Source organism: Peromyscus eremicus, chromosome 16_21, assembly GCF_949786415.1.
Source record: "Peromyscus eremicus chromosome 16_21, PerEre_H2_v1, whole genome shotgun sequence".
Taxonomy (NCBI): Eukaryota; Metazoa; Chordata; class Mammalia; order Rodentia; family Cricetidae; genus Peromyscus; species Peromyscus eremicus.
This window is the reverse complement of record NC_081432.1, coordinates 46,817,813-46,843,121: the sequence shown is the minus strand read 5'-3', so window position 1 is coordinate 46,843,121 and position 25,309 is coordinate 46,817,813.

Below are 25,309 nucleotides of genomic sequence, written 5' to 3'. Positions count from 1 at the left end.
TTTAAATGTTAAATGTAATTTGTTTTTATATAATAACCTCATAGTTATTCAGTTGACATATTACCTCTGGTAACTTTCTTTCTTTTTTTTTTTTTTTTTTTTTGGTTTTTCGAGACAGGGTTTCTCTGTGTAGCTTTGCGTCTTTCCTGGAACTCACTTGGTAGTCCAGGCAGGCCTCGAACTCACAGAGATCCGCCTGGCTCTGCCTCCCGAGTGCTGGGATTAAAGGCGTGCGCCACCACCGCCTGGCACCTCTGGTAACTTTCTATAAATTTATTAGTGTTCTCTATTAAGGAAGTCCCACCCTTTTGAAATACAGGGCCATTATCTATATGGATTACACATTTTGTTCATTTACTTGCCTTGTTTCACTGGGAAAATCACCGAGAATGTTTGAAGTGAAAGTATTAAACACTGAAAACAGAGTAAGTAATCCTATTGAGAATTGAACCTATCCCACATTTTTATGGTGTGATCTTACTTCCAGTAATAAACTCTATCTGACCTTTCAGGTAGATCCATGTGTACTTCCTCAATTCCTAAATTCCTGAAGGATACTTTAATTACTCCAATACAAGTGCTGTATTGGATCTTATTACTGGTTTGTTTTTCTTATTTTTTTTTTTATCTCTGTTAACAATTTCTAGAATGTTCTGAAAGCAATATGACCTTTTATCCATCACAGACATATCTCATTTTTCTGGCATCATGCCTTTCCATCAGTAGCTCCCAGGCTTGCTCATCCTTTGCTAGTCTCCTAGCATCCCTCATGTCTCCCTAATCCCTGACCCCAGTTGTACCAGCTCTGTCTTATCAGAATACAAATTCTGTCTTACCAGAATACAAATTCCTTGTCCCAAACACAAATTCCTTGTCCTTTACAGAGAAATAATTTCTGTACAACCATCTATTTTCCTCAAGTCTTATCATACATAGACTGTTATATTCTCTGAATTTCAGCATTTCTAAAGTGTAAAGAGCTTGTTTGAAGATCCAGAGAGCAAACTACATTTGGAGCTTAGCTTTTGAGCAGACAATAAATGTGAACTGCTTTTCTACCTACTGAAAAAAAATTTTAACCCCAAATTGTTTTCCTCATACATAGAATTTGATACAGTGCTTCATACACACACACACACACACACACACACACACACACACACACACACACACAGAGTCTTAAATAAGCTTATAGGCTTCAATCTTGACATGGACTCTACTTATATGGTATAATCTGACTAATAAGTGGGTTTCAAAATGGACTGGAACAAGATTGCCAACTTGGCAAGCACTAGGGTTTTGGAAGTTTATTTATTTTATTTTTTTGATAATGACAGAAGATTGTCAAAGATGAAGGCGATGCAGGAAAGGAGTAGAGAGACTTGACATGTGAATGAAGGGAGTGTGGGAGGATTCCAGGTCCATGTGATGAGGTAATGATTTTATGTGTCTGTGAGGGACATTAAAGACTTCAAATGAGTGCAGTGGTGTGTGCTCATATGGCTGGGTTACTCACAATATCATCAATAGGACTACTCTCACACACTATACACCCCAAACACCAATAAATAGACAATATCTATGCTCTGGCAATCTACTTCACTACATCGCTCTTAAGGAAATTTTTTCTAAAAGTTAATGTAGCTTTGGAAGCTGTGACAGATCTATGAACAACCCCTTTAGTTTGTGTTACAGCAAGAACTCTTTATTTTATTTGCTCTTTTGATTCCTTGTACGTGAACTGAAACAAATACGATGTTTATTACGACCACATCCTGAGAAGTCTCTTCTATGGTTTTAGAGGTCTTCATAAAGGAACTGAAACGACTGTCTAAGGAAGGTAGATTGGCAACACCTAATTTCTTATTCCTGAAAGGTGTTAAAGGGAAGAAGTCTAAAAACAATAGCAAAATCCACCTGCTCTAAATGGCAAGCCTGTTTTAGCTGCAGAAGCAGACTTTCCGGGCAAGGCTGTTGAGGGAAGCATATGCTGACTGGAATCTGTTTCTGTCCAAGGAACTTACCTTTCCTGGTCGTGTATGTAGCTGTTCTCCTCACAAAGTTGAAATGTACTCTTTTTCTTCACAAAAATAAAACCATTGCTAAAGTTCTGACATATCATTTCAGTTCTCTAGAGACCAAAGGAGCAAGTGGAAAAAAAGAAATTTAAGAAAAAATGTTGACTAACTAGTATTTCATCCAGAAAAGTCTTATCTCTTTTGCCCTGAAGATTTCAATCATGTAGCTATATACTTGGATATTTTAGAATTTTTACACATTAGCTTATATATACACTTTTTTATTTTTCTGTCTTAAACTTCTTTCTTTCTAAGGTAGTTTTGAACCAGAGGACAAATACATGATAAATAAAGCTATTTAAGTGAAGAAAACAGAAGGAAAATAAATCCAAAAAGACTTTAACACATTTTCTTGATGCTTCTTTCCTGTTCTAAATTCAAACAGGACTTAGTTCCAGGTTCTGCATCTGAACCGGTGTATGACTCTCTGGGACTTCTGCTGTTTTGTTAGTTCTACATGACACTGCTTTGGGGCCATGCTGGAAAGTGATTCCCTTCATTTTGGGATCTTTCACTTGACATCACTTGCCTGTTAGTAGAAGTTTTCAAGTCAGTAGGTAATAGTTAATAGCCAAAAATTCCAGAATCCTAACACAGGACCCCTAATACTCTACTTCCCCCCCCCCAGAAATCCTGGATATACTGAAATTACAGAAACAGTATGATTACAAAACATAATTTTAGAGAATTTTATGCACTTGCATAAATATTGCAACTAGTGTACAGCAAATTTTCATCATTGAATGCAGAAAGACCAAAACACCTACAAAAGTCTCACACATATTCTCATCGTGAATTAGTTAGAATTGTATTAAATTCACATTTAGAACAAATGCAGACATTTGGAGCAATGCTACTTTATTGAAACAATAGCTGCTGTTGATTGTTGTTCAAAACCCAGTGATATATAAACGCGAGAAATACAAATGAAGCACAATGATGACCAGGATGCAGTGGATCCAAACTGACATGCACAACCTCCCACAAACACAAATATGATGTGCAGGAATGTGTGTGTGTGTGTGTGTGTGTGTGTGTGTGTGTGTGTGTGCATAATAGTCCTAACGTAATATAAAATTACATTTTTCAGAAAACATGACTCCTGGTGCTTGAGTGATAATTACGTATAAGTCATTTAGTGCAACAATGATGAATACTGAAAATACTAATAATGAGAATTATATAATAAAAAGATACATAATATACTACAATATATATAATGTTTTACATCACTAGGTGTTTTGACCTTCATGTCCAGGATGCTGAAGAAGAATATCAAAATCTGTAAATGATTCGATGCCATAAACTTCCTCATCTCTTCTAGGTACAGTAACAATATTTCAGTTACATTTTTGTAGTTAACTATTTGAGGTTCCATCAGATGAATTACCAGGAAATCGCTGGCAATATTTGGCTCCTTCAGCCACAGACTGAATGGAAAAGGCTTGAAGACCAGGAGGAAGATAGTTTGAATGAAGACAAGAACCTGGGACCTACATAACTCCATGGAACATTTTCCTTCCCCTCCAATTCCTGCATTCCAGATCCACTGTTTGGCCCATGTCACTAATTTGTCCTCTTTTAATACACAATTAACCATTTTTTTTCTGTAATATTTGTCTCGTTTCTTCTGAGAAAATTGAGTCTGGAGTATGTTCCCTTACAGTGAGTTCTACAGTATAACTCAACTCACACATTCCTGCTTCTCAGACTTACTTTCTATGAGAAAATATAGTCGCTACCTAAATAAATGCAAAATGCTATTATCCAAGTTTACCAGTGTTGAAGTGATTCTGCATCTTGAGTTTCTGAAATCTCTTTGTTCTATCAGCAAACCCAAAACCCAAGCAAGATTGTTTGGTTCATTCAGTTACAGGCTAGTGCTTCTGAAGTCAGGAGAGTATGTTTAGTTAGACAAACCGATTCAAGTTAGTCAGATCTTGATAAAGGATCATGTCACAGAATAATTTATAGACCATATGAAGCTCAGAATGAGTTTGGTCCTTACTTCTCTAGCCTTTACCAGTTGAAATAAATATGAAAAGGAAGTCAGATATGTCCACACATGAGAACATTTTCACATCTAATAAAAAAAAATGAAAAGAGGGGAAATGATCATTGGTTAGTAGGTCAGAATAAAGTATTGTTTTCAATTATTAGCATAGTTATTTAATTGATTTGGCAAACTTCCAACATGAGCTCTAGTGCTGTGGGATGTTCTGTATGGCAAATGTGTTGCTGATTAGTCAATAAATAAAACACTGATTGGCCATTGGCTAGGCAGGAAGTGTAGGCGGGACAAGGAGGAGAATAAAGCTGGGAAGTGGAAGGCTGAGTCAGAGAGACACTGCCAGCCGCCAAGATGAGAAACAGCATGTGAAGATGCCGGTAAGCCATGAGCCATGTGGCAAGGTATAGATTAATGGAAACGGATTAATTTAAGCTGTAAGAACAGTTAGCAAGAAGCCTGCCATGGTCATACAGTTTGTAACCAATATAGGTCTCTGTGTTTACTTGGTTGGGTCTGAGCGACTGTGGGACTGGCGGGTGAGAGAGATTTGTCCTGACTGTGGGCCAGGCAAGAAAACTCTAGTTACACTCTAGTTCTTGACTTTAATATTTGCTTTCTGAAGAGGGAAAGACAATCTGTGGGATGGGGAAAACTTTCTAATATTTTTACCTTTTGGTAATCTCTGAAATTAGGGAAAACTGCATTATACCAATGGCTGCCTATTTCCTTATTTTTTATTTAATCAAATCAAGTTTCAAAAATGAACATTCATTTAATTTCTTATTAGTATCATCCCAAGAAAACAGAATGAAAATATGAAAATAACCAGACATTATCATTGTAGATAGGCATTTCACTAACAATGATGTTAGAACAGTTTTTTTGAGGACATTAACTAATATCATAATTTTAGACTGGGGCAGGGGGCGTATAGCTCAGTGGTAGAATGGCTGCTAACATACCCAAGGCTCTGGATTCTATCTTTGGCAAAGCAAAAAATAAGGAATTACAAATGGTTTCATCTAAAAATTGAATTTAAAACTATTTCATATATAAATGGCAAATACATGTATACTAACTTTAGTTGCTTTTGGTGCTATGATAAATATCATGATAATAAATAATTTAGGGAGAAAAGATTTATTTTCTTTCACACCCGCAGGGCACAGTTCATCCCTGAAGGAAGTCAAAGCAGGAATTCAAGCAGAAGCTGTGGACTGTGCTGCGTGGCTTACTCCCTGGCATGGGATCAGTTACTTTTCCTTTATAACACAGAACTACCTGACCCGAAGTGTCATCACTCAGTGGGGTGGGCCTTCCCATATCAACCAAAGATCAAGATAATTTTCCCATACATTTAGCTGCAAACCAATCTCCTCTGGACAATGCCTTAGTTGGGTCTTTCTCTTCTTAGGTGTCTGTAGGTTGTATCAACTAGACAAAAAAACCTAACAAGATATACTTCATCATTACAAAGTTCATATATTCACTTCATTACCCAGAAATATTTAAGAAGCAATATTGGGCCGGGCGGTGGTGGCGCACGCCTTTAATCCCAGCACTCGGGAGGCAGAGCCAGGCGGATCTCTGTGAGTTCGAGGCCAGCCTGGGCTACCAAGTGAGTTCCAGGAAAGGCGCAAAGCTACACAGAGAAACCCTGTCTAAAAAAAAAAAAAAAAAAAAAAAGAAGCAATATTGTATTTAAGAAGCAATATGATATTTTTCTGTATATGGTGGCATACTTTAAACATATTACCTCTCTTCATATATAAAATGAAATTTATAATTCCTTTCTTCGATATAATTAGTACCTGCTTATTATTTAAAGGAAGAAGTAATGGATTTTGCTAGGTGATATAAAAATTACAACAGAACACCAATTCATTCACAGATGGTAATTTCAATGGTGGGGATTTTGAAAGTTCTTTTTATTTTGAGATGATGAGAACTGTCTCACACCATGTCCTTTTTTGAGAAATGGCTCTCCAGGTTCTTTGATCATTTCGTAATTAGGTTGTTATTTTGTCTTTGGGAGGTAGACAATCTTTACAAATTTAGACGTTTACGCCACCTCTGGTAGCTGGCAAACGCCTTCACTACTGCATCTGCTATGTTACCGCTCTGTTGATTGTTTCCACTGCTAGCAAAACTTTTTAGTTTATTGTACGACAATTTCTCTGATTTTTCTTTGTTGCTTACAGCTTTGCCGTCACATCTGAGAAATAGTTCAGTGCTTACAACTGTGTAATGAAAACTTCTCACTATTATTTTTTTTAATCGGCGTTATGGTTTTTCATCTTACATAAAACAAAAATGTGCTATCATCTTACACATGCTGGGGTGGCTATATCCACATTAATATCTAGATCTGTACCTGTGCCATCTTTATCCATATCTATGTCATATATCTATCTATCTACATCTCTATCTGTCCTGATTAGCTTTTGCTGTTGTTGTTGGAGCTATTTAGAGACACTTGGGAAGAGGAACCTTAACTGAAGGTTTTTCTTCAGCAGTTTCACCTGTAGTCATGTCTGTGAAAGATTGTCTTGATTGATGACTAATATAGAAGGATCCAAGCCCACTATTGGCGGCACCATCTCTAGGCAGATGAGTCTGAGTTGTATGAGAAGTCTAACTGAGTTTTAGCCAGTGAGCAGGCCAGTAGAGCAGTGTTTCTTTACATTTTCTGTTGATGTTCCTGCTTGAGTTCTTGCTTGATGGACCGTGTCTTAGAAATATAAGGTGAAATAAGCACTTTTCTATCCTAAGTTGCTTTTGATAGTATCGTTTCATCACAGCAACAGAAATCAACTCAAGATAGTCTCTCTCTCTTTCTCTCTCTCTTTCTCTCTCTCTCTTTCTCTCTCTCTTTCTCTCTCTCTCTTTCTCTCTCTCTTTCTCTCTCTCTTTCTCTCACTCTCTCTCTCTTTCTCTCTCTCTCTTTCTCATAAATTTTGGTGGAAGAGAGAGGAGAGAGAGAGAGAGAGAGAGAGAGAGAGAGAGAGAGAGAGAGAGAGAGGACATGTATCTGAAAGTGTGGAGACCTTTCTGCTAATTTATACTATTGATAAGAATAGGAAAATGAGCCGGGCGGTGGTGGCGCACGCCTTTAATCCCAGCACTCAGGAGGCAGAGCCAGGTGGATCTCTGTGAGTTCGAGGCCAGCCTGGCTACCAAGTGAGTTCCAGCAAAAGGCACAAAGCTACACAGAGAAACCCTGTCTCAAAAAACCAAAAAAAAAAAAAAAATTAGGAAAATGGGGGCTGAAGAGGTGGCTCAGAGGTTAAGAGCACTGTTTGCTCTTCCAAAGGTCTTGAGTTCAATTCCCAGCAACCACATAGTGGCTTACAACCATCTGTAGACTGGTCATGTCATCCAGGGGTGTCACTTCTGATTACAGAAGAATAGCCTCTAAGCTAATTGAAATTTGGATATTGAAAAGGCAGCTGTACTTCTAGGTTTACTGCATCACTGGGCATAATAACCAAGACACAGAAGCAAACTCTACATGGATAGAAGTCTTGTCATTGTATTCAATAGATTAATATTCAGACTTTAATCAAAGAGGAAGATTGGGACTGTAGAAATAGTTCAGCAGTTGAGATTTCATACTGCTCCAGCAGAGTACCAGAATTCGATTCCCAGTGTCTGTATCAGAGGTCTCATGCCAACCTATAACTCTAGCTCCAGGGGATCTAGCACCCTGTACTGGGCTCAGCAAGCATCCACACATACATACACATGCTCTGTTCTCTCTCTCTCTCTCTCTCTCTCTCTCTCTCTCTCTCTCTCTCACACACACACACACACACACACACACAAAATAATTAAAATAAATGGGAAATGTTATAAAATAAATGTTACCACATGAAACAACATAGATGAAACAGAAGAAAAATTTTCCAAGTGTATTAAGTCATGAGAATACAAATATTTCATGATTTTCTTTCATGAAAAATCAAAAAACCTCAAGCTAATACAAAGAAAGTGAAGAGTGGTAGTGGTCAATGTGTGGGGTAAAGAGAGCTGCTCTTCCAGACACAATTCTAGTTTTACAAGATGTGTAATTCTACAGCTTACTGTATGTTATGGTGTCCATAGTTAGCCACACTGAATTGTGCACTTGACATTTTGCTAAAAGGGTAGATCTAATGCTCTTTTTATTGTCACTAAATAAAAAAATTTATAGAATACATTTTAGAAATAAAGTTGCATTAATATTTCTATAGGACCATTAAAATTTCACTGATTTTGATCATGGCGACTATATCATGTAATTCTAAATATATTTTTTGGGATTTTTTTCTTTAAGTTCTTAAAGAAAACATGTCAATCAGCCTTTTGCCTCCTAATGCATCTAGTAGCGAAAGTTTAATTCAGATAGACTTTAATATTTCAATGTACATCTCTATGTTGTAAGAGAAAAAAAATATTCCCAAATAAATTTTGTCATGGCAAAGTTACAGGATGATAGTTTTGGGGGAAATTATAATTCTGTAGAAGGATTGTGGGCCCTGGCCCCCCACTGTGAGTGGCTGCTGCCTTGCTTGCTGACCTTGACCAGATATCCTCCCTATGCTGATTCCCTGCCGGTTTCCTTCTCACCTAACGATCACCGGAGGTTCTTTGTTTATGTAACCTGCATTTGGTGTAAACAGCTTAGATACAAGAATGTAGAACATTGAGTAGCAAACTTCTGCCCTCCGGGGATCCTTCATTGTGCTGTAAGCCTGTATTTAAGGTTTCCTCCCTCTTTCAATAAATGGCATTCGGCATTCTGCTGTGGCGAATGACTCGCTGTCTCTTGTCTCTTATTTTTTAATCCACAGCCCCTCGCTCGGACATGGTGAATGGGTGGTGGTAGTGTGGGCGCTACTGCAACAAATGGAGGTTCCACCAAGATCCGAGAAAGAAGGGAAAAGCTGATGGACACTTTTGGAAGATGGGCCAGTAATTTAAAGAAAAGGTAAGAGTAAATTGTCATGGGTGCAAATAGGGTACAACCACAGTAAAGAAAGGGCAAGACAGCGGAAGATTTTAAATAAAAAAGGAAATCTTCCCAATAGAGAATAGAGAAGGAAAGGAAATTTTCCATTAGAAAAGGGAGAAAAAATTTTAATCAAGAGAAAAGGATTTTCCCAGTAAAAAGGAAAAAAAAAATTTAAAACTAGGCCTAAAGTTTGGGACCCTGTAAAAGAAGGATAAACAAAAGAAAGAAGCCTCTTCCCAGTGGTAATGGAGGAAGTAAAGACTCTTTCCAATTGTAGAATTTTCAGGATATCTAAAACTCTGAGCTCTTTCTCCCTGCCAGTACAGAGAGACAACATCTAAATTACAAAAAATCAACAGGTAGGCCTCAATGCTGCTGGCTAAATAACAAGGGAGCCCAGGGCTTAAGTTTTGCTGTCTGTTTGCTTATTTTGGTTTAAATGTTTTTCATTTTTCCCTCAGAGTGAGAATAATTCAATATTTAGGATCCCTTCATGGAAAATGGTTTTTTTTTTTTGTTTGTTTGTTTGTTTTTTCCCTTATGGTGGGAATAACTCATTATTAGGTAATCCCTTCATGGGAGTAGGAAATTTAAACTGGGTTTGTGTGTGCAGGGCGTGTGTCCAGCATGGCGGTGGGGCAGACAAAGGCTTGCATGAGACTCCAGGCGGACAGGTATACACCCGTGGGAGGCGGAGCTGCGATAGAGCACAGCCTGGGCAGGCACCGGCACTAGAGCCCCAGCACTGGGAGGAGCCAAAACTAAGCCACAGCCTCAGCTCGCTCCGAGTGAGCAGAGGCCCTGGAAGGGACTAGAGCTAAAAGTTTAAATGGCCCAACTTCTGGTAAAAAATGGTTTCGGTCAGGACATGGAATGCTAAGTCAATGCTGTATAAATAAAGGATGTTCTGTTCTTTTGATTGACTTAATAAGTGTTTGGATTTTCATAGTAGATAAACTAAAGAAACAGGATTCATAATTTTAAATTATATATTAGGTATGCTCTTGTCTGTTGATCATTACTAAAAATTTGTCTCTACTCTTTAAGTTGCTTTCTAAAATTCTATAAAAATATAACACCTAAAATAGATTGGGTTGTTAGCTTATTAAATAATGTTGTTGCTAAGATAAACCCATAAAAATAATAATAATAAATAATCTCTTACTGATAAAGAGGTTACAAAATTATTTTTCCAGTAAATAAAATACAGATAAATTGTTTGGTCCACATTGTTAACAATTGGCTATTTGCATTAATGTGTAACTTAGAATCCATAAAAAAGAATCCTCTTTTTAAGATTTTATAGTAATACTCCAGAGTATTACCTAAAGTTACCTCTTCATATCCTATAGAGATTGTATTTAATATTTTTATAATTGACATATGTAAAAAGGACCATGAAAACAGAAGCTGGTGATAAAATTGCTTAATTATTATTGCTTTCATATTTTAAATGCAAAATGGTGCCTATATGTAGAACCAGAGGCTTTGGAAGTACAGGAAAAAAAGGTGTTTTGACAATCAGTTATCAATGATAAGCAGCCTAAATTAGAAATAAAATTATATGTGATTGAGATTAAAAGATTATTGGATTCTGATGCTGGATATATCTATAATTTCACTAGAATCCTGAGATCCCAAGTGGCCCCTACTAAAAGTCAGGAACATAGAGGCTATTACAAGATCTTAGAACTGTAAATAAAACCATGCTTCTCATGGGAACAACACAGCCTGGTTTGCCTGCCCTATGGCAATTCCTAAACATTGACGTTTAATTGTGATTGACTTATATTTTATTGGCTGCTAAAGATAAAATACTTGTTTTTGATGCCTTTTCTAAATTACAAGAAGTTCTTAGCCTGGCTAATTTACAAATAGCCCCCAAAAAGGTACAGGTTTCCTTTCCCTATCATTATTTAGGTCATGAATTGTTATGCGCAGGCATATATCCACAAAAGATTACTCTGCATATGGATCAGCTACGCACACTTAATGATTTCCAAACCTTTCTGGGAGATATTCAATGGCTTCGTTCCACTTTAAAAATTCCAAGGTGTCAGCTTCGCCCTTTGTATAATGTCTTAAAGGGCAACCCTGACCCTTTATCTCCCTGTAAATTAACAGCTAAAGGAAGTATAGCCCTACAACGAGTATAAGAGGTCCTAAAACAGGCTCATGTACAATATATAGATCTTTCTTCTTCCTTATTGTATTTGATATTTTGTTTTACTCATTCACCTACTGGAATGTTTTGACAAACAGGTCCTTTTCTATGGGTACATTCCCCAGCTTCTCCAACAAAAACCATTACTCCTTATCCACAGGCTGTTGCTCAGATTATATTTAAGGGAATCAAGATCAATGTTCAAACTTTTAAAAAGGAGCCAGATATTGTGGTGACCCCATACACCCAGGCTCAAACAACATGGTTACAAGCTAATGATAATAATTAGACCATATTAACATGCTCCATATAGGGTCAGTTTGATACTCACTACCCCTCCAATGATGTGTGTCAATTTTTTAAATTACATCCTGTTATATTTCCCAAGATAGTACAGATGACTCCTATTCCTCAGGCCCATGTGGTATTTACTGATGCATTTCACGTGATTTTGCTGTGATGGTTTCTCGTAACATAGTAAAGAAAATAAAAGTCCGAGGCACTTCTGCCCAAATGACAGAGGTACAGGCACTGTTGCTTGCTTTACAGATGTTTTCTGATAAGAGTGTAAATATTTATACTGATAGTCAATATGTAACACATGCCATTATGCCTTTAAAAACAACAACTTACATACCATCTATTTCTCCCATTTATGAATATTTATTGCAAGTACAAGGACTCATATAGTCCTGCTCACATAACCTTTATATGGGCCATATTAGAGCTCATACTCAATTGCCTGGACCTCTAAGAGAAGGTAATCAGAAGGCTGATGCCATTACTCGTATGGCTGTCACATTAATTTGTTCTGCCTTTAAAAAGGCTACTCAGTTACATCAATGTTATCATCTTAATGCTGGATCTCTTCGTCATCACACAGACATAACCCGAAAACAAGCCATCCAGATAGTTAAATCATGTCCTATTTGTCTTAAATTTTTACCTGTTCCTCATTTGGGAGTTAATCCCTGAGGCCTTTTACCTAATCATATGTGGCAGATGGATGTCACACACGTGCCTTCCTTTAAAAAATTACAATATGTCCATGTATCTATTGATACATATTCTTCTCTAAATTTTGTTTCTGCCCATTCAAAAAAAAAAAAAAAAGGTTAAGGATATAAAGAATCATTGTCTTCCAGCTTTTGTCTATATGGGAGTGGCAAAATGCATAAAGACTGATAATGGTCCCGCCTACAACAGTACAGGATTTTCAAAATTCTGCCAAGACTTTTCTATTGTTAATAAGACTGGTATTCCTTATAATCCTCAAGGACAGGCTATAGTAAAACGCTGCCATCATACCTTAAAAACATATATTGCTAAAGTAAAAAGAGGGGAGCTAGGGGATCATCTCTCCTCTTCACATTTTATTCTTTCCCTTGCTTTATATATTTTAAATTTTTTATCGGTGGATTCTGCTGGAGTATCCACTGCAGATAAGCACTGGAGGGCTCCTGTTACAAATCATCCTCTGGTGCAATGGATTTTTCTACTGGCATTTGGAGGGGACCCGATCCGGTGTTGGTGTGGGCCCCGGGATCTGTTTGTGTCTTTCCGCAGGACAATGAGGTTCCTCTTTGGGTTCCTGAGCACTGTGTGAACCCTGTGGCTGCTGTTAAATCCCAACATGACAGAGACCTATTGGGCCTTCATGAAAAACTCTCCCCTTCTGATGACAATGGGGATTGAGAGCCCAATATGGCCAGCCTTGGCACTCATTAATGTAAGCCTAGGAACTGTAGCCATGTGGTTGGATTCTTCAAAAGGTAATGTATGGTAACTTTTTTCAAAAATGTTGAGAATGTGTCACCCAGACACCTTGGAGATTAAGGATAACTCTGAAGGTCACTGACCTTCATTTGTTAACAATAGCATGCCAGGTAAGCCTTTTTCATTTTCGTAATTCTCTTCAAGCTGGTGTAGTACCTACCTTTTCAGGAGTGGCTCTGTGCAACTTTTATTGGCCTTCTGAAATTCATCTAGCCTTTTTGAAGATACCTTAAAATTTGTGAGCCTGAATGTAGCCATTACGAGACCATTAGTTCTGCTCCATGTTTGTTGTCTGTTTTTCTTTATGGCTCTCAGTTTTTCTTTTGCAGAGATGCCAGCTTAAGTTGTGCTGGGATCAAAAAATGTGGGCCTTGGCGGTTTGTGTTCCTGGAGCTATGTCCATGCCAGCGGACTGTGACAGTTAGACACAGATGATGCTCACACGCTCCAGAAGAGAATCTGACATTGCTGTTGCCGCTGTTGGTGTTATAGCGGTGGTGGCCACTGCTGCTACTATTTCTGGGATGGCTATTTCATAATTGGTTACTACAGCTAGCACAGTGGAGACCCTGGCTGCAAAAGTAGCTACCACAGTTAGTTAATCTTTCATTCTATTGGGCATGATAAATTTAATTCTACAATTATACATTTAAATTGGCTTTAAAAGTTGTAAAATTTATAAAACTCAAGTTCCACTTGCCTATGGGATACCACCTTATGAGGACTCCAATTTACAGTAAGGCTTGTTAAGGAAGGAAATGGCTCAATTCCCTTTAGCCTCCTGGCTATGGGTGGGTTAAAACTTCTGTTGGTCTTTTCTGTGTTGCACAGATTGCAAGCCCAGCGCCACTTTGAGATCTTTGACAGCAGTTACTCTACAACTCACGTGGTTGAGTCTCTATGATAATGAGTATTCAGAGACGGGTAATGCTTGGGGGGTGGTCATCAACCTAAGCCAGAGCGCCTGTGTGGCCTGGACAGGTGTCTCCATAATGGGTAAGGTAACCTGCTGACATCCCACACAACCTAAGTCAGAAGCTCGTTTTTTTTAGTAAAAAGGGGGACCTGTGGGTCCTGGCCCCCCACTGTGAGTGGCTGCTGCCTTGCTTGCTGACCTTGACCAGATATCCTCCCTATGCTGATTCCCTGCCGGTTTCCTTCTCACCTAACGATCACCGGAGGTTCTTTGTTCCTGTAACCTACATAGATACAAGAATGTGGAACACTGGGTAGCAAACTTCTGCCCTCCGGGGATCCTCCATTGTGCTGTAAGCCTGTATTTAAGGTTTCCTCCCTCTTTCAATAAACGGCATTCGGCATTCGGCATTCTGCTGTGGCAAATGACTTGCTGTCTCTTGTCTCTTATTTTTTAATCCACAGCCCCTCACTCAGACATGGTGAATGGGTGGTGGTAGCGCGGGCGCTACTGCAACAAAGGACTTTTAAATTATCAGTAGGATCTCTGTGAGTTCGAGGCCAGCCTGGACTACCAAGTGAGTTCCAGGAAAGGCACAAGGCTGCACAGAGAAACCCTGTCTCGAAAAACCAAAAAAAAAAAAAAAAAAAAAAAAAAGAAAAAAGAAAATAAAAAAAAAATCATTCTTTGTGTGGATGGATACTCTTACAAGTAAAATATGAATGGATTAGTCAAAGGCACACTATTAGCTGTACTTGGATTCAAATGCCTAAAACTAACATGTTCAATTGCTGTAAATAATCATATGTTTCAGTTTCCTCATTTCTATGCCTTGTCTCTTTATATCTTGATGATACACAGCTGCAAATGAGCTACAGAATGAGGGTTAGATTTAGGCGGTGGTGCTTTCCAGAAGACGTCTCTTGAAACATCCATTTATGGAAACAACCTCCATGACCCCTTGCACATCCTCAGTGACAAATCTGGTGTCATCCAGATTGTGTTTACATGTTCTGTTGAGGGTAATTGAGTCACCGACAGTTTTCTGTCACTCCCCTCTTTCCCTTCCCCCTTTCTTTCTTTCCTGCAATAGTGGGGGCATTATGTAGTTCCTCTTTATACAAAATCTGTAAGAAACAGTGTACAATACAAAATTTAGTGCCCCATAAGATGCCACAGGAAAAAAAAATAAGTGGCACATTTGTTCAACTTTTGGAGAGTGGGTTTCCTCAAAGGGTGTTAGTCTTCAGGAAACTAAATGCTCTGAGAAGTCAGATGCGTCTCCATTTGGGGAGGCTGTAACTGTCTCTGTTAATTTTCTTTCAGGAACAGTATCCACACTCTTAGTAGCCATGGAGCAAAGCTACTACTCCTGCTATCAGCAACTTGCATAAACTTCTGTTTTCTGTGGTGTGGATGGTATAGGTCATCCACAGGCTAAAGTGTTTGAGTAATTGATGTCTGACTTATGGTTCTGTTTTCAAAGGCTGGTTTTAGACTGTGTCCTAGCTACTAGGAAAGTTTCTCTGGGGTTAGCTCCTTTGAAGGTGATGTCATTTCTAGATCCAGTGTGAGGTCTCTTTTATGATCTGCTACAAAGTGAACAAGGCATGGCAGAAACTCCTGTCACTATGGATACCTTCGCGGTATACCTTGAAACTGTGAGTCTCAATAAACTTCTTCCCATAAGTTGCTTTTGACAAATAGTTTGGTCCCAGCGACAAGAAAAGCACTTAATGCATCACCTCACCCCCTCTTAAAATGTTTAAAACGCCCAGTTTCTGTACCATTTGTTTGGTGATGGCATGGATTTGTATTTATTACAGTTTAGTTTTTAAAAATACTTTTGTAAGTGTGCTGTACTGAATGTAAAACGAGGCTTATTAAGGTACCTTGTTCATTTGTGTAAAATAGTATGACCTTGTATGTGACCTCCAGTCACTTAGGCTACAAAAAATAAGAACATAATTTTCTAATTTTGGCAAGACTGTCTTGTTGCAGCTGATTAATTTTGATAAGCCTTGCAAGCAGGTAGTTTTGGCTTCATTGAATTTTCTCTATTGATTTTCTCTATCTCCTAATTTCTGCTCCATTTTTGATATTTTTCCCTTCCCATTTATATTTGGTATCATTTGATTTTCTTTTCCTAGCTTGTCAAGGAAATGCCAAAATAATTAAGTTTTACCTCTTTTTAAATATATAAATATTGATTACTATGATTTTCTCTCAAGAACTACTATTCTTTATTTTACCAAGAACCACTGTATTTATTCACAAATTATTTCATTTCGTATTTCCATGCCAAGACAGTTTAGAAATTTCTCAAACTATTTGTAGGTAGATTGTTTACATTCTGAATATTTGTGTATTTTCTTTGTTTGGTAAAGGATTTATTTATTTTTATTTTATGTGTATGGGTGTCATGTCTGCATGCCTGTCTGCACTGCCCTTAGAGGTATGAATAGGATGTCACATTCCTAGGACTGGAGTTAGAAGCCTTGTTAGCTGCCCTGTAGGTTCTAGGAATCAAATCCAAGTCCTGTAGAAGAATAATCAGTGCTCTTAACTGCAGAGCTGTCTTTCCAGTCCCTGCATTTTCTACATATATTCTGAATACTGATTTTTGCTTTTAACTCACTACAATTAGAGAACATAACATATCATATGATTTAACTCCTTTGAAATTCAGAATAGTTGTTGAATTCTAACAGCTCCTTTGGGGGAAGGGGGTGAGAAGGCGTGGCATCAATGACACAGACACCAGGAGTCAGTTGAAGGCAAACAGCAGACTCTTTCATTCAATAACAAGGAAGGCCTTATATAGCCTCCTCCCAGCACCCAAGCTGTGTCCTAATCTAGTGGCATTGTATGGTTGTCCCTCACTGGCTGGGCATCATCAGAAACTCCTATAGTGCTTGTTGCTAGGCCCTCAGGCAGACTCCACATTGGCTCATAAGGAAGTAGGTTATGTGCACACCTTGGCAACAGGTTTAAACCAATTTCCTTGACCCTATGGGCCTGTCCTACTACACAGAATATTGCTTATTATTCCAATGATGTATGCATACCAGAGGAGTAAGTTTTCTTTAAATGATCCATAGGCTGGTAGATAGGGTTTTTAAATAAGGCCAATGTCCTGAATAATTCGAAAATTTTCTTTTCAATAACTTAAGGAAGAGTAGTAAATCTTCTATGATACCATTTTCCTCGATTTTTTCCTTCCAGTGATTTTTATATTTTATCATTGGAGGAAACCTGTTAATTCATACATTTACCCTTACAATGTTATGACTTCTCTATTAACCACATACTGTATCATTATGAAGCATTACTCTTTACCACAGGACAACCTACACTTTAGTCTACTTCTGATATTACTAGAGCCAATCTGGTGTCTTATGATTACTGCTCCCTGGAGACCTTTTTTCTGTATTTGAGAAACATCTCCATCTATATATTTGAAGCATGATGCTTTCTACTACTATCTACTACTACACTATCTACTAAGTGCAATAGTAAAACCACTTATATTTACTGTAATTATAGGTGTGATTAGAGCTAATAGTACCAATTTTCCATGTCTGATATTATTTGCTGCTTCTTTTTCTAGTCTTCTTTGGATAAACTGATTTATTTGTTTTACACTGATTTTTTTCCTTATGAGGCTCAGTATTTGATGGACCCTGTGTGTACTACACAAATGCTCTTAACATTAGGCCACATCCCTAACAATATCAATACTAATCATCAATTATTTTTAAAGTTTGATTTTTTTCCTTATTATGACCATTCTAAGCAATAATAAAATTGCATCACTTGATACAAATTGCTAGAAACTTCAAATAATATACTCTATCTCTCACACATATATGCATACATCTGAACTAAAAGAATATATTATATTTATCTATATATTTACCATTATATATTTTATTATATATAAATTATATATTTTATTACTTTTCATAGACTAAAATTTACTTTATATAGTTTTATAGTTTTCCCTCTACTTAAACGTTTATTTTAAAATTCTTGTAAATTGTATCTGCTACTGATAAATATTCTAAGAATATTTCAATTTTTAAAATCATTGATTTCATTATGCTTCTTAAAGAAAAAATATGAAAAGTTATTGTTTTGTAATTATGTATATGATTGAATATCTGTGGGTGTGTTCACATGAGTGCAGACACACATAGAACCAATAAGCATTGGAGACAGATCTGTAGGTGATTGTGAGTTGCCTGATGTGGGTGCTGAGAAGTGAGCTCAGGTCCTCTATAAGAGTTGTACATGCTCTTAATCACTGAGCCATTTCTTCAGTCCCAGAAAATGCTGATGAATGTGAATTTGACATTTCGTTGGTATCAGTTTACTGTTTTTTTAACCAATATACATACAAATGAAAATTTTATTGCCATTCCTTCTTGTTTTGTGTGTACTTTATCATCCTTGATGCTTTTAAAATTTTAATGTCTTTACAAGTGGGTTTTAGGAATTTGTCATGGTCTACCTAAGTGGGTTTTCTTATTTTCCTGCTTGAATTCATGAGGGATTCTTACATGAGTTTCTAAATATTATCATATTTGGGCAAACACTATACTCCACCATTTGTATACATATGTTTTATCTCTACCTTTTTTCCTGATATTATAATCACACATATGTTATATTGGTTAATATTGCTCCAAGCCTTTTTGCATTCTCTCCATTTTTATAAGTATCATTGCTATGCCTTTTGTTCACTGCATTGTTACATGTACTGTGTAATGAATCAGAAATCAAATATCATTTTAGGATACTCCATTTTGATACTTTAATCATTACAGACACAATTTCTACAACATGTTGTTTATCCCTTAAAGGATATAATTCAGTTCTTTTAGAACATTCATAGATTTTTGTAAAATGACAAGCACATTTTGGAGTATTGGTCCTATTAGTTATATAGAGTAATATCTACAGATTAAATACCATATATATAATACCTGTAGTGAAGTAAATTAATGGATCTATCGCTCAGCATAGATGCCTATTTTCCTATCCTATCCTATTCCACTCATTTAGCAAGTATTCATGTAGTCTATTAGTAACTACAACTCTCATGGTCTATATAAGTTCATTAGACTCTTTACCTGCTTATACTCCTTTGTGGATTATTTACCTCAATGTCTCCTCCTCTGTAACCCTTTTATTGACCCTAATTCCCAGTTTTGTTCTTCATCTTAATGCATTTGGTATTCAGATACACATACGTGTGTGAGATCTTGCAATATTTTTCTTTCTTTGTCTGGATTTCTTGATTTATTGTAATGTTCTCTAGTCTAGCCTTCCATGTTTGCCAAATGACAGGCTCTACTTTGTAATGAAGGCTGGATCTGTTCTTGATTACACAGCATACAAGTTTCCTTTCCATTCTTCCACTGATGGACGTTATCAGTTTCTACAGTAGACATTGTGCTTTTATTCCCAGTTTCATTTCAGTTTTCAGAACTCCTCACACTATCATTATTTTTTATGCTGTTTATATATTAAAGTTTATTTTGAATGAAAATTAGACTAAAAATCTGTGTCTTCTACTTTATTTCTATTATTTTTATTCCTCTGATAGGTTTTCCTCCTGATTGTGGATCAGATTTTTTTGATTCTTTGTATATTTGTTACATTTTGTTTGTTCATACTTTATGGTTAAGAAATGGTCCTTGTTGAATTCCTTTAAAGAAATTTAGATTTGCTCTGATATGCATTCATGTTGTTTGAGAATCAATTCAACATTTTTGAAGTTTGAGAGTAATCTTTGCTTGCTAACCCAAGTCCAGATAAACCATTGTTCTGGCTCTGATTTAGCTTGACTACTAAGCAATTGTCTGCTACAGAGTATTATTTAGTTTCCTGTATGAGAAGATCTCTCTATTCTAAGCAAAGCTGAATAACTATTGAGTGTGTGAGCTATGGGGTCACTTGGGTCTATTTATTTCTTCCTACATGGGGAGTTTCAAGCCAGGAACACATCACTCATTCAAAGGCTTGACAGATGTACTCTGCTCCAATCCTCCCAGCCTCAGCATTGTTGGATTCCAGTATTTGGAACTTGTGTTCAGTGAGATGCCAGCTTCATTTTACATGCTACTCTGTACAATGTGCCTGGAAATTAACTACAGAATGTAGCTGGGGAAATTACAGGGCTTTCCTTGTTTGAGTCTATTCTATGCAATACTTCTCAATGACAAACTGAACAAGTTGCTGACACATGCAATAAGTTGGATGCATTTCAAGGCCTGCACTGAGTGAGAATAAAAGCTAATTTTGAAAGGTCATATGTGGTACAATTCAATTTATATAGCATTCTTGAAATGACAAAATTATAGATGTTGAAGAGAGATTAGTGGTTACTAGAGGGTAGGAATGATGAGTGGGTGTAATTATAATGAAGAAGTATGGGTGAAATTTTTGTGGCAACAAAACTGTTCATTCTTTAATCATTATAATGGTTTTAAATGGATCTATGTATGTGATAAGACAGTAGATAACTGCATATACAAATTTTACAAATCTTAGTTTTTTGGTTTAATATTTTGCTATATGTACTAAACAATGCAATCAATTAGTACAAACCAGAAAAAGGGTACATACAGTCTCTACTAATTTTGCCGCTTTCCGTGAATCCACATTTATTGAAAACTTAAAGAAACCATTTTCACAAAGAAACTTTATATTGGTTCATTGGTAAACTATACCCAATTTATTAAAGAATTTAACAATAAGAATAAAATAACTATTTATTTACTTATTTTGAGACAGCGTTTCTCTGTATATTCCTAGCTGTCTTGGAACTCTCTATGTAGATCAGGCTGGCTTCGAGATCCACTTCTCTCTGCCTCATTGGTGGATGCTGGAATTAAAGGCATATGCTATCATGTCTGGCTTAAAATAACAATCATATATAAATTCATTCGAATAGATCAGAGAGAACACTCATTTTGTGATGTAAGAATTAGTTTGAGATGCAAAGAAAAACATGAAAAATCCAGAACAACAAAGGTGGACAAGCAAAATCTTTAATGATCATATACATATGCATCTTAATACACTGCTGAAGAATGCTATATATTTTCAACTATATGTATTTTTACATATAATTTTCTCTATATACGTGTGTATTTAATATCCATAAGAGTGGTTTGTCCCATGAAAGGTAGGTTATTCCAATACTGAGAAAGCAAAGAAAATAATCATTACAATCAAAGAATTAAGGAGAATACTGGATGGTTACTTTGTTACATCCCAATGTAAATAGCTAACAAAATTCAATATCTGTTATCAATAAAATATTAAACAATTGATGCCAGAGAGAATTTTTATAATATGATAAAGGCAATCTATTTAATTTCTCCAGCTAATATCCTCGATTCTTGTGGGAGCCCATTTTCAGGTGCCTCGTGGCTTTACTCAGCAGGTCTGCATAGAGAGGATGATTAGAACCATGGGCCTAGTGTAGGTGTCTGAGATGGTCTGCACTTGGCTGTGCTGAGAGGAGGTCTTTTGCTCCACCCCTTGGCGTCTCTATAAATACCCTGGGGCAGAGACAGCCAGGACTGATTGGAATAAGTTCCAGGCCCTCTCGAGGCTATCCTTTATTTTCTATCTGTTTATCTCTACAATCTAAATCCTTCTATCTAATTTTTCCTGCTGCTTGCACTCAAGAAAACTCTGGGGAACTGTGGGGTTGGTGGGTAAATGCCCCGCAGATTCTGATTTTTTGATTGTTTTCTGTAAGACAAGGACCAAAGCATGCTCCTAACTGCAGTTCATATTTTCAGTTTAATAGTTTACTGCAGGCCTTAATCAACACAATAAGGTAACAAAATATGAATACCAAATGTATAAAGTTTGAAAAGGAAATATAGAATCCATTTATCTTTCAAAATATAAAATGTACATACACATGTGTGTCCCTAGATAATTTTTAAACTACTAGTAAAATTCAAAAATTTAATAAATGAAAATATATTATAAACATACACACATATACTTACATTATAAAAATATATTGCTGGGCAGTGGTGGCGCACACCTTTAATCCCAGCACTCGGGAGGCAGAGCCAGGCGGATCTCTGTGAGTTCAAGGCCAGCCTGGACTACCAAGTGAGTTCAGGAAAGGTGCAAAGCTACACAGAGAAACCCTGTCTCAAAATATATATATTCATTGATTAGTCTACCTTTTTTTAAGAGTATACTTTGTATATTTTATTTTATTTTTTTCTTTTCATTTTTATTTATTAAGATATGTTCTACTCACTCTACATACCACCCACAGATCCCCCCTGCTCCCTCCTCCCACCCTCCAGCCTTCCCTTCCAAGCCACCCCACATCCGCACATCCCCCAAATCAAGGTCTCCCATAGGGAGTCAGCAGAGTCCAGCACACTGAGCCTAGGCAGGTCCAAGCCCCTCCCCATTGCACCAAGGCTGGGCAAGGCATCACACCACAAGCACTGGACTCCCAAAAGCCTGCCCATGCACAAGGGCCAGATCTCGATCCCCCTGCCTGGGTGCCCCGCAAGCAGTTCAAGCCAAACAACCGTCTTCCGTATCCAGAGAGCCTAGTCCAGTCCCATGGGGGCTCCACAGCCACTAGTCTACAGTTCACGGGCTTCCACTAGTGTGGCCTGTCATCTCTGTATGTCTTTCCATTATGATCTTGACTTCCCCTGTCTGCAGAATACCTCCTCTCTCTGATGGATTGGATTCCTGGAGCTCAGCCTGGTGGCTGGCCGTGGATCTCTGCATCTACCTCCATCAGTCACTGGACAAAGGCTCTATGATGACAGTTAGGGTATTCACTAGATTGGTCACAAGAGTAGACCAGTCCAGGCACCCTTTTGACCACTACCAGCAGTCCAAGGTGGGGTCATCCTTGTGGATTCCCAAGAGCCTCCCCAGCACCCTGCCTCTTCCTATTCCCATGATGTCCTCATCTATCATGGTATCTCCCTCCCTGCCCTCCCACTCTGTCCCTGTTCCAGCTCGATACTTCCATTTCCCTAAGTTCTCAGCCCCGACTCCTCACCCTCTGCCACCCCCCCCCACTCCCAGTCAGATCATGTAGATCTCATCCACTTCTCCTTCGATGGGCCATCCATGTTAGTCTACCTTTTTACCTTCATGAAACCTACTTGCTTTTTTAGTAGATGCAAATTGATACAGAAATTCACAATTGCTCAATATGCAAAGAATAAAAGACTGTGGTGTGCTCACCCTGAAATGCATTATCTATTTAATACCCTTTACCCCCCAAACTCAAGAATCTTCATAGAAGAGAGGGGAGGAAGAGTTTAGGAGCCAAAGTAGAGGACTCATGTGAAGCAGTGTTTTCCACACATGGGGTGGCCATTGCACACATGATGTCACTGTGGCTGTGACAGCAACATAAGAATGGTATAAAATGAAGACAACCTCAATTCCAGCATGGATGGGGGAGGTATTCACTTTGTTCTTCTCCTAGCCTAGGAGATCATGGCCACTGGTGATTTCTGGGAAAGACAGAGTTCATTTACTTCAGATACAGCACCTGATAAGCTACCCATGATTTGATGGATGGCCTTAAACTCATACTCATACTGGCACTACTAAGTGGTCTTAGTGGGTTTTAAAAAAAGAATGATGAAGTTGAGAGGGAAAGTGGTGAGGAGATATGAAAGATATGGAGGGTGGGGAATAGGGTGTACATAGATCATAACTTGTATTCACGTGTGAAATCCTCAAACAATAAATTATTATAGGTAATAATGATAGCATAGAATAGTATAGAACCAAAAGTATCTGTTTTTGTCTATTATTATAGTTTCTTTAATTTCTTTATGTTTATTATTCTAAGCATGTAAATATGGGGGTACATGTGTACATAAGTATATTTGCTCAAAAAAGCCAGAAGAGGGCGTGAAATTCCCTGAAGCATGTGTTACAGGCAGGTGTAAGTTCCCAACTTGGATTCTGGTAACTGAATTCAGGTCCTCTGGATGAGCAATATGTGCTTTTAATAGCTAAAAGCTATTAATGTTAATTAATATTAAATGTCTCTCTAGCCCAGAAATATTTTCTTACTTTTAATACTGACATGAAAAAATATAATGATTCCAAGCAACGATAATTCTGATTGTCCAAATGATACATGAAGAGAATTTGAAAAAAACCCATAAATTATAAAATAATAAATGTCTTAGTTGATATGTCTGAGTCCTATGATATTATCATCATAGATCATATGTGTATTAAAATGTCACCTTGTACTCCATAAATATACATAATTACAATGTGTCAATTACAGTGAGCTTTTTCTCATTAAACTTTCTTTTAATGGGTCTCAAAATAATGTAACAGATTTTTGATCAATTTCTTGCCATTAAAAATACTGAGTGAAAAAATAAACTAATAGCTTAAAATTGGGATACATACACACATAGAAAGATGGGTCCTAAAACATTTTCTTTTCAAGAAGAAAAGGAGAGAAAGAGATGCATGAGAAATTTTTCAAGAAATAAAAGAGAGAAATGCATGAAGAAATTTCCAGTAATGGTATTCACAGTCAATTTAATTGTGAGGAACTTCCTTTTCCATTTCTCTGTTTGCACGTGTGTGTGTGTGTGTGTGTGTGTGTGTGTGTGTGTGTGTGTGTGTATGTGCAGATGCCTGTGTATGTACTAATGTGTGTTCACATGTATATATGTGTGCATGGAGGTCAAAGATCAAGCTCGGGTATCAAATCTCAAGAGTCATTTCCCTTGGTTTTTGAGACAGATCTCTTATGGGACCTTGAGCTGGCTGCTGAGGCTTGGTTGGAGCGGGGGCAGGATTCTGCCTGTTTTGTCATATCAGTACCAGAATTGCAGCTGTACAACCCCACACCAAGCTTTTCTATTAATGTCGGCACTGGGCATCAGATTCAGTCCTCTTGATTGTGAGAGAGAGCTCTGTCAGCTGAGGTGCCTCTTAGCTCAAAGTCTTTGCCTTCTCATCCACCAAGTTCTCATCTAATGCTGGAATTGCAGACTCCATCTTGGGTTATAAGGTAATACTGAGAAAGCAAGTCAGCCTTGATGACAGATCATGAAGTTAAATATTTCAGTCACTGATGGCTCAGTTGAACTTATCTTAGTTCATCTATAAATCTTTTCTTCCAAGATTCTTTTCTTTTAATTGAAAATAAAAGTTTTTTTCCATACAATATAATCTGGTCAAGGTTTCCCCTCTCTCATCTCCCAGATCTTCCTCACTGCCCACTTTTCCAACTCCATGCCTACTTTCTCTCTTTTGTTAGAAAAATAACAGGCAGATTAAAAACAAAAAGAGCTATAATAAAACAAACAAAACA